Source organism: Protopterus annectens, chromosome 9.part0 (genome assembly GCF_019279795.1).
Source record: "Protopterus annectens isolate FY-2018-M chromosome 9.part0, PAN1.0, whole genome shotgun sequence".
Lineage (NCBI taxonomy): Eukaryota > Metazoa > Chordata > Ceratodontiformes > Protopteridae > Protopterus > Protopterus annectens.
In genome coordinates, this window is record NC_056743.1 from 854760401 (window position 1) to 854771630 (window position 11230).

Genomic DNA, 11230 nt, shown 5'->3' on the forward strand with positions numbered 1-11230 from the left:
GTCATCATCCCTTTTCACTTTGAATTATAGTTTTCTGCTTGTGCTGTGTATAGGAGTCTTAAATGTGTAGCTGCGAATTACCCCTTTAAATTTTGTAATCCTAATCCGCCCTGTTCTACTGGAAGAATCAACTTGTGCCACTTGACTCTTGCTATCTTCCCCTCCCTGATAAAGTCCTTCAGCTCTTTATTAATTGCTACTGACAACTTTCTGGTTGATAAAATATGCCTACCCTGTATATAAGACTTAAAGGGACTAAGAGGATTATTGAGGTAATCCCTTATTTGCTGCCTAACATTCTGCAGTTGATCCTCCTCTTGTTCTGTGAGATTCCCCCTATTCTGCAATTCTTTCACATGTCAGTCCCTCTAAATAATTCTTGTTACTTTTTAATCATGGCTCGCTCTCTCTCTTTTATTTCCACCCTATTTTTAAACTCCCATCTTAATTTTATCCCACTGCCTAGTTATATTTTTGGAAGAAATTTCTGTTCTTTTGAACAACTCCTGAAAAATCTCAACTACCAATCCCTTAAATTCCTCTCTCTTCAACAGATAGGTGGGAAGGCACCCATGTCTCATTTTTATTTCATTACTCTGTGCATTTATTTTAGCTATTACTGGCGCATGATCTGAAATAGTTATTGGGTGTATGTATCAAGATCTTCAATTAAATACACGTTTCTGTGAAATGTAAATTTTGTCTAGCCTAGCCCAGTTTTTATATCTTAAGGAATAATATGTAAATTCACTCCAAACTCCTGAAGTCATATCTTCCATGCCAAATATGTTCATAAATTTCTTCAAAAATCTACCCTCCTGTGTTATATTTTGCCTTCTGCCCCCCCAACACATCTTCACTGCTGCAAATCAAGTTCCAGTTCCCACTTATAAGCAATATTATTTGCTGAAAAATGACTATTTCTCCCAGAATTTTCTTAAGCTCCATTACAGCAGTTTTAGGCAGAATGTAAATACATGCCAGTGTAATCCTCCCCCTTTGCCAGTATCCCCTTAGCACTACAGATCTGTCATTATGCGTTTTATCTTCTTCTATCACTGTTGGAGCTCCTCTTGCAGTTAATATAAGTACTCCTCTTTTCCTTTGTCCAGGTATTCCACTGACCTCCTCTTTTCCTTTGTCCAGGAATTCCACTGAATAACCACCCTGAAAGCCTTTATCAGATTCACGTATTTCTAAATGTCACCTGTAACATAGCTATTTGGACTTTACATTTTTTTTAATATAACTATATTTAATATAACTATTAAAAACATTAAAGTAAGCATCATTGTATTAAAAGTCATTATTCCCACCTTTTTTGTTAAATATTTAGTTCCAGCTTTTGTGTTACAGGCATATACTGTTTGTCAGGTTCAACTTTTATACAGTTTCTTGTCATATACATTTGAGCTATGTCACATCTTATAAAACTTTTGTTTTACTGAAAACCCTCAAACAAAAAAACAAGCACACGCCCTGAAACCTATTACTGTAATACTAATGCACAAAACTGTCTACACCTTCAAATATTGAAGTTTTACCCTCTTAATAGGAGCAAAAGTCCCAAACTGACAGCCATACTTACAGACTTGAGTTAACCTAAAAGAAAGCTCATCCATGCCAAGACGCATGGTGCAGCCTGTGCTAGGACATGCTGGAGGGACAGATTCATAACCCAGAGGCTCCCTTCACTCTGGAATAAAATCCCAGTCCAGGTTAGGCAGAGTCCCTCATTGACTCTTCAAGAGGCATCTTGATGAGTGGATGGGAGATCCTAGGTTTACCCCAGGTATCACTTCTGTGTCACTGTTAGACAGAGGCACAGTATACTAACCTCGAAAAAGGGCATAGCAAAATTAATTTAAAATGGGTGGCGAAAGCCAAACATACTCTGGCTAGGCTTATAAATGCCCTAGGGCAGATAGCCTAGTATGAACCTAAGATTGCTTTTATCTTATCTTTTTTTAATTCTCCCAGCTGGGAAAACGTTTTCAGAGAACATTAACTACCTTGGGAAAGCCCCCAAATGCTTTCAGCGAACATTATCTACTTTGGGGGGGGGGGGGCATCTCTTAGCCAATTTCTTTTTTCTTTTTCCTCAGCCAGTCACTCTCCACCAGACTGTAGCCAGTTTCTCTTTATTAGACTGTCTCCATGGAGAAATGAGATCCAGGTAGCCAGTTTCTCTCTCTCAGATTGTTTCCATGGAAACATGAAGACCAGCTGCAGAATTGTTACTGAGCTTACATGTATTTGCTAGAAAAAAAAGCTTTGTAATATTCAGTGTTCTCTTTCATTTACTTGCTCTCTCTTAAAACTTAATAAATCAATCTAAGGTATTTAATCCAGTCATTTCCCCATGCAAGTATGAGAAAAAGCACATTATTTTTTCTTTTATCATGCTTTTTAACCAGGCTTTTTTTTAATACATTGTAGTCCCTACATTTCTTGAAACCGAACAAGAAGAGAGGGAGAGAGGAGAACGAAGAAAGAAAAAAAAAAGAACAGCACCTGTTTACAATCCCCATCACACTTAAAATAACTGAAAAAAAATATATAGTTTATAGCATGTGAACAAACCACATGCCACAAAACTGGTAACATTTAAGAAAAAAAAAATTACTTACCTTTAACTTTCTCCCTCCTCTTGCCCTCCCCAAAGCACTTTTTCAGACATTAATGACTTGAAATAGGGCATATGCTTTAGTGTCCTCCACAAGTCCAACAAACTCTGAAAAAGCCCAATATTTCCAGATTTTCTTGCTCTGTCATATTTCACAAATATAATTATTGCATTGTAATCCCATATTAAGTTACTGGTTTTGTTATTGTTCATCTCCAACATACTCTTGATTCTTATAGTCAGCTACCATGCTCCCTTCCTTTGCTCCAATATTTTGTTGAAAATGTTTCACATGTACAGTCCCTCTGTAGTCTTTATTACCAGAAGAACAAGAAGCAGAATCTCCTCCTGTATCGCAACTTACTTTTTGTTGGACAAACTTTTCCATTTCCTCTTTAGCATGTACTTCATCAGAAAATGGTTTTGTCCCTCCAGAGAATAAAACCTTGAAGACAGCTGGGTGCAGCAGTTTGAATCTCACACATGCACCTCAACATTCACTGAATAGTGGAATAAATTTGCTTCTCTTCTGTCTGGTGTACAGTGAGTAATCATTCTCCACAAAAACTCTGGTGTCTCACTTTTAGTACTTTGTCCTGTCACAATTTTGTCTGAATCAATGCCTTCTGATGGTAGGATTGCATCTTTACTATTAAAAGTCTAGGTTGCTTCCTTATAGCCAGGTTTGGACCATGCACACAATGTGCCCTTTCAACTAACAACTCCTGCTGTGGAATGCCAGTCCAGTTGCAGTGTGTTCCTTCCAACTTTTCTGGTATAGCTGAAAATCTCAGGTTTTCCGTAAGTGCTCTGTCCTCTAATTTAATTTGATTATTTTTTAATTGTCTCTTCCTGAGCAGTCTCATATTCAGCCAGCTTTTTCTTTATTTCGACCTCTGATTTTTGCAGCTTTATCATCTCAACTGAATATCTGCTTAAAGCTTCTTCCATTTTTTTCCAGCCTTTTTTATTTGTATTGATATACTCCATCAGTGTTTTATTTTAACCAGGTCTGTATGCAGTTATCTTATATCGTCCTGTAGGTTATTGGAAGTCATGTCTAAAGGTTGCATTGCTTTTTGCTGAACAGCTGCAGAACTCTCCTCAGTCAGTGTGTCTTAACTCACTTTTTGTAGCTGATTTTTCCAGGTCTTCTGTATTTCTTTATGCCTGGTATCCAGACAGTGCATTTACTAGCCAGTGGGTCTATATTAGAACATTGAAGTTTCAAAACTTTGAATGTTCTAATATCGACCCCCATTCAGAGAAAGCTGAAAACATCGTACAGAACAGCGATTTTTTTTTTCCCCTAGGGAAAAAATTTGCTGTTCCAAAACACATACACACAACACAAGCACACCAAACAAACAGCAATCCACACACATACATCTAAAATCTTACACCTAACCCTACACTAAACTATACAAACACCACTAACTATTCACTTACCTAAACCCTAAGGTCCGTCGCTATCGCACACTTACCTGACCCGCGCCCTAACTCGCCTAATCTGCCCTAACCCTCACATCCACACAATCGCACACATACCTAACCCACACCCTAATCCTCACGTCCACAGTCACACACATACCTAACCCGCACTCAATCTCACACTTACCTGAACCGACCCGTAACTTTCCACCACAGTGCTGAAAATACCGAAGCAACAGAAATGGACAACCAAATTATTTTCCTAGGAAAAAAATTTGGTTTCCTGTCGCTTCGATATTTTCAGCTTTCACTGAATAGGGGGTGATATTAGAACATTCGAAGTTTTGAAACTTCAATGTTCTAATATAGATCCCTAGCCAGTTAATGAAATTTACCCATCAACAAAGTCTATTGGCCTCCGCTGCTGAAGTTTTGTTTTCACACTGGGAGAGCTAGAAATAAGCTGTTACTCAGTGTGCAGCCACCCTGGAAGTCAAATTAGTTGTTTTCTTGAATCTTTCCCATTTCAGGATAGTGTGCATATCAAACAGTTGCACTACTGTGTGAAGCCATTACGTAATATTGATGCCTTCTGTGCTTCTTCCTATTTTAAACCGCTTTTTACCCAACTGTATTGACTTGATTGCTTCATTGGATGCTTTCATCAACCATTTGAGGATTGATAATTTTTTGTGTTGTACCTCCCACTCTGGAGATGCAGAATATTTGTATAACATATCGGAAAACCAGAAATCCTTTCCAGCGGTAGCCCAGTGTTTTTTTTTTTTTTAAATGCTTAACTTTAATGGTTGATAGAACTCACAAGCAGGCAAATCAGTAAGAATAGCACTTTTGGAATTATATAACCATCCTATCTGCTCTTTCCCTCCCTATTGTATTACATCTAGGTATATCTTTAGGTTAATCATTACCACGTGAAATAGGCTGCTGTTGATGTGCATCATCTTTACCTTTCAATTCATTCCTGTCCTCTTCTGTACCAATGCAGTGTACCTTTTATTTGCTCTATTTTATACTGGACTAATGTAGTCATCTCTGAACTTTAATTTGTTGCAGCCTTTTTCAGGCATTACTTTTACTGACTTCCCTGACAAACCACAGTATTTTTTTTTTTTTTTTTTTTTATAGATATCTCTGGTATAAACAACTCATTATCCTTATACCCTTACCAAGCAGACCTTCTATTAGTACTAATTTAATCTTGCATCTGCTTTGTTACCCTCCTTTGTATTTCCCATCATTCTATTTTACTTTTCTTGCAGCGGTAGCGTTGTTGCCTCACAGTAAGAGGTTCTCCCGTTTGATTCTTGGCTGGAGTCTGCATGTCATCCACACAGTTGGGTGGGCGTTCGAAAGACATGCATAAATGGGCGTGCCTTAGTTAAAGGTTGAATGTCGAGCTGGCAGCTCTGTGTTCGTGAAAAATCTACTGCCAGTCAGCAGACCGGAGTTCCACTGTGGCGACCCCTAACCAGGAAAAGTCAAAAGACAAACAATTTAAACACAAATTCATTATCCTATCCTGCTCTTACTTTCACTCCATCTATGCTATTCCACTATCACGTCCAGCATAGGTAGGTACTAGGTTATCTGCCCGAGGGCATTTATAAGCCTAGCCAGAGTGTGTTGGCTTTCATTGCCCCATTGATCAATTAACTGATCATCTGTCAAGCAGAGCCAATGAAGTGATCCCAGGGGTGCATTTTCTGTTACCCATCCACTCGTCAAGGTTTCTCTTGAAGTGTTAGTGAGGGGCTCTGCCTGATGTAATTTGGAATTTTGTTCCAAAGCATAGGGAGTCTCTGACAGGAATCTATCCCCCCAGCATGTTCTTATTTTTGTGGCAAGGTTTAGCTCACTACGTGGCTCGCAGTGACTTGGATTTCTTGAGGTGGAGCATGTCAATCAATTCTGAGTTGGACATGGCCTTGTAAATTAGGCAGAGATCACCTCTGAGTAAGCGATATGTCACAGAGTACAGCCGGAGTTTTTTTTCATTTGGGCTGCATAGGACATATGTTTGAGACCAGTAATCCTCTTGGTGAGGTACTTTTGTGATCTTACTCTATGATGGGTCTAATGAGTGATGAGTAGAGGGACACTAAAACCTCTTTATTTCTAGATGTGAACCTTTAGTAATTAAATGGGCCACATAGAATTTCCCCAACTACTTTGGCAATATGATTGTCAAAGGAGAGATTACTATCTACCTGGGTCCCCAGAGCTCTTATTACCTCTTCTGTATTAAGGGGGCTGCCACCTATGTGGTAACTTGTGGGTGTTTTGTTAAATCAGATGACTATGCATTTTTTGGCATTTAGCTTGAGGCCATTACTTTGACACCAGGTGTCAGTCTCAGTAAGGCCCATTTGCAGGATGTCTGTCTGCCGGAGCATCAGTTATGGCTCCCAGTTTACAGTCATCTACGAACTTTGTTAGCCATAGCTCTCCTGTGTTTGCCTGTACTTCTAAGTATATGCTGAACAGTAGGGGTCCCAGGACCATGCCTTGAGGGACACCACTTGTGACTGGTTTAGAGTCTGACCTGGAGCCTGCTATTCTTACCATGTGAGTTCTGTCTGTAAGCCATTTGGCAAGCCATCTTGTATATCTCCTATGTGTAACAAAATATTTAACCACAACCCATTAAGAAAAGTGTACCCAAGAATGGTTAACTAGGTTTTACACTTTTTATTCCCAAGATAATCCTCAGCCCACAACACTTCTGTGCAGCACTTTTGCTAACGCACCCTTGTTTGGTATGTTGCCATTTGTGTCACTTTATGTATGGAATAGTTTTGATATAGTACAGTTGTGAATATGAACAAACCCATGCAGCTGTACTAAACGGTGAATTGCCCATATGCACTGCTTTTAAAACAGATGGATACACAGTATGCACCTAAACGCTTCATCACAGTGTACTACATTTTTGCTTCTGTTATGCACCTCTGAATGTTTTGTACTTTCACTACAAATAATTTATATTTCCTGTAAAAATGTAATGTGAATCCAACATTTGTTTCTTTCCACCCAAAATCCTTAATAAGGAGACTTTCAATTTAAAGCTATGCTTTCAGCACCAAAGACCTTTGCAACAGTACCAGTATTTATTCATGTAAGACTATTCAAATACATTTGAGCAATTGTAATTCTGTTAATGGAATGATATGGCAATAAATGCCATTGCTGTGCATAGGGCTGCTCCAGAATTTTTTTTTCTTAGTCATCTGTTTACTGCAGCATCAGACTGAAGTCACAGTCCTGTATTAGCTAAAGTTAATACCAAGCATAATATGTTTGTGTTATTATAGCAACAAACTTTAACCTCCTCGATGAGCATGTCAACTAGGTCATACATGTGAAAGACCTTGCTTTGAAAGTTTACATGCACTTCTCTAGTACTGTAACCATAATGAAGGTAAGTGACTGATGTACACAAGTAATGAGTTTTTGACTGACCAAAACAGTCTGAAGTTTTTACTTGGTGTAAAGATAGAGAAGCAGGGAGATTAAAAATCATTGCAAAACATGCTATAACCTAACAAAATAAATTGTGATGTCAACAGCTAAAAATGAAACCCTGTGGAAAACTAAAGCTGTACAGCAAAATCACTAATACACTGACAGATACTGGTCTTTCCCTAGCTCAATAATTGCATTTTAGTGGCCCAAGATCAATAGCGCAACAATTTTTTTTTTGGTTTGACAGCTTTCAGATCAGTCAACATGCCCATTTCACTCCGGTCCCACCAAAAAAAGAATTTGAACCAGGATACCATCTTGCACTCCCAGTATCAGTCTTATCCCAATGGAATTCAAGAAGATATTTCCATTGTGTCACAAATGGCTTTGTTCCTTATCATGGAACTTTCCTTGATGTATTATGTTCTTCTGAACTGTTTGTCAAATTACAGGATTAACATGAGGAAATAAAGTGGTACTGAAAAATGAGGAACACTCCCATTTTCACAAGAGACATTGAGAAGTTTGTTGTTTTGGTATGACATTGGCATCTGGAGTTCCCTAAACTTGACTAACTAGAAAATTTAGGTGCTGTATGTGAACATGAATGCATTATTCCTTTGGAGCAACTGTTTAATATATGGATTCTCTTGCTCCCTTACATAAGGCTATCTCCTTCCCATTAGCGATACCTTTACTCAAATCCATACCTAGTAGTGGCTTGCATTTTCTACCCCACTCCCTGCTGACATATGTATCAGCATCTTCCACAACTGGGTGGGGGGATATCCTCATTCCTTAAATAATGAGCCTATATAATTTAACTCTTGTAACATTTCAGTATGTTCTGATGTCATACAGGCTGCTCGTATACCTTGCCCCTTTACAATGTTTTTCTTCTGTATGTGGGGATGGCAGCTAATATATTCCAGTAGGAATTACTAATATATTTCCCACACTAGTAAGGGTTTTAAGTCTAGAATTTTTAATGAGAGACCTTTAGTAACGCCAATGGGAAGGAGATCACCACTAAGGAGTTGAGTAAAGCTTGCATTTTGCCTTTTAATAAGAATGATAGATGTTAAGAACATTATTCAGAATAACTGGAGTATTTTGAAGTGTGATCTTGACATCTATGGATTGTTAGGGGACAGCCCTAGGTTTGTACACAAAATAGGGTGTAATATGAAAAGTAGATTACATAAAGCCATGCAAGACTGGCACTAGTAAACGTGGTAGATTTTGCCTTGTTGGAAGTTTTGTTCCCTCACAACAGAGGGAGTAATACAAAAAGCATTGAGTGAAAAGGAGGTGAGATGTAACACCATGCCAGGTATTAATGATAATATACCTATAATTGAAGCTAGGATGCGATCCATTCAAGTATTTATATATTCATGAAGGGGAAGTGATGACATTGTGATTTAATTGAATTCAAACTTCAGAATAGCATGGGTTCTATCTGTATATTTAAACTTTGTTTTTTGATAGAAATGTTCTGATCGTCTATTGGTTTGGTTTTAATACTATTGTTCCTGGTATCTATAGTAGTGTCTTACTTTTTGTAGTGCTCAGTCACCAGAGATATATAAAAGACACACCTTGGCATGCACTACAGAGTTCCAACACACGTGAGAAAGACTCCAATAAACATCAATCTTCTCCTGTAAGTTTTTGCAGGGAGACGTCCCTCTGCACATCCATGACAGGGGAAGGCACCAAATGTATAACAGCCCTAGATTGTCATGCTTTGGAGGAAAATTAAATATTCTGAGACATGTCACTCTTAATATGCAATGCAAGACTGAACTTTTGGTCAGTCTCCATCATGTCAGAACATGGCATTATGATCCTGGCCTTTTAAATAGTTACCACCCTTAAACCTTTAGCTGCACACTTTACAAAATTAGGAAGATTTTGTTATGTGAAGTTGACAGTTTTATAGGAAAATGAGAAGTTACAACAGAAGATACCAGCTACAAGGACACAAATACCAGTGACAAATTAGTTACATGATTTAGAGAAAGTTAAGGAAAAAAAAAGCACAGGATTAAGTTAAGAGCAGTTTTCAAAACTATACAATGAACGATAGTGTTTATACTGACAGTCATGGAAAAGAATAAAAATCAGACTCATTGCCCCCTACTGTTCAGTTAGGAAATTCCAGTTGCGTTGCTGCATCATTTTGCATATAATGCCTGGTTTGAGGTACAAACCAGTTCTTACTCAGTTGAGCAAAACAGTATCCAGACCTGCACTGAAATTTCAATTTCCTTGCATCTTTTGGCTTTTCCTGGTTAGGGGTCGCCACAGCAGAACTCCGGTCCGCTCGTGATTGGCAGTAGATTTTTTACATACCGGCTTGCCAGGCATGACGCACAACCTTCAACAAAAGGTACGCCATTCATGCACGTCTCCACACAGAAGGCATTTTAGTCGAAAATCTAACAGGACGTCTTACTAAAAATCCAGTGGAAAAAAAAAAAACAGCATACATCTTCTGCAAAGATCATGCAGTGCATTTGCTTGTTTTGTTAAATATTTGCACTATATTCCTCATAATGTGGAAAACATTTGGGACTCGACCCATTTTAAGACAATGGAAATTAAGTTACTTTTGTTTACTACAACTAAGTTGGATTGCTAGAGTTAGTCACCATGAAATTGACATGTCTACTTGATTTGGGCCAACAATGACCTCTCAATGTTTCTTGTAGGCACGTGATATACAGGTGAGCTAGCCAAAAGAAGTTGCATGTTAGTATGGTCCACTTCCCTTTTCATATAGCAAACATCCAGCTGTTGTGTTTATTCACCACCACAGGGGGAAGCAATACAGAAAGTCTCAATTAGCATCTTGTGCAACAGAACAAGGTGCAGTTATAGAACAAAGGGAAATTGGCCAGTGGCTACAGCTACTTTTAGCCCAAAAGTGCATCTTTGTTGCAAAGCCGAGGGGCAGACATACCTCAGCACGTGGGGTTTCACCCTTTAATACATGGCCCACTATTAGTCTACAAATGGAACTTGTGCACTTGGATCCTGGCTTAAAATTAGCAGATGGGATGACTGTAGTTGCTGCTAAACTTGGCTATTCTTGTTAGACCATGGGCCATGAATAAAAACATGCCTCGCAGTTTTAACAGATGGTTGCAAATAGCTTCGGTTTGTTCAAAGTAAACAGCCAAACTACTACATTTCAGGAGTAATTGTTGGCATGCCACCTAATGGATGGAAGGCCTCACTATTGGAATGCATTTGAAAGGTATAGTAGCCATTTGCAATGAAAAAAAGTTAAAACTATTCCTTCAGCCATTACTTGTCTTCTTGTACTGCAAACATTACTTGCAAAAAGTGTTGGGGAGCAGACATCACAGTAATCATTCATTAAAGCCGGCTGGGTGGATCTCACATGTGCAAGCCACAGAAGTTGCATGCTTCCACGAACACAGGAGATGTCAAAGTGCTGAGCACCCCTTTAAGAACAGACTACAGTTAACTGAACCCTTTCGTGGTCAACACTAAGTTCAAGACTACTTGTGCAGCCCAAGTGGTCTTGCAGACAAGCCAGGATCAGAATCCCTTGACAAATGAGCTACATCTTACAAAAACCTCTCTAAACAAAGAGACACAGAAGTTCAGCATACTTAACCATCCCCATCTTTTGCATGTGGTGTCAACTCGAGG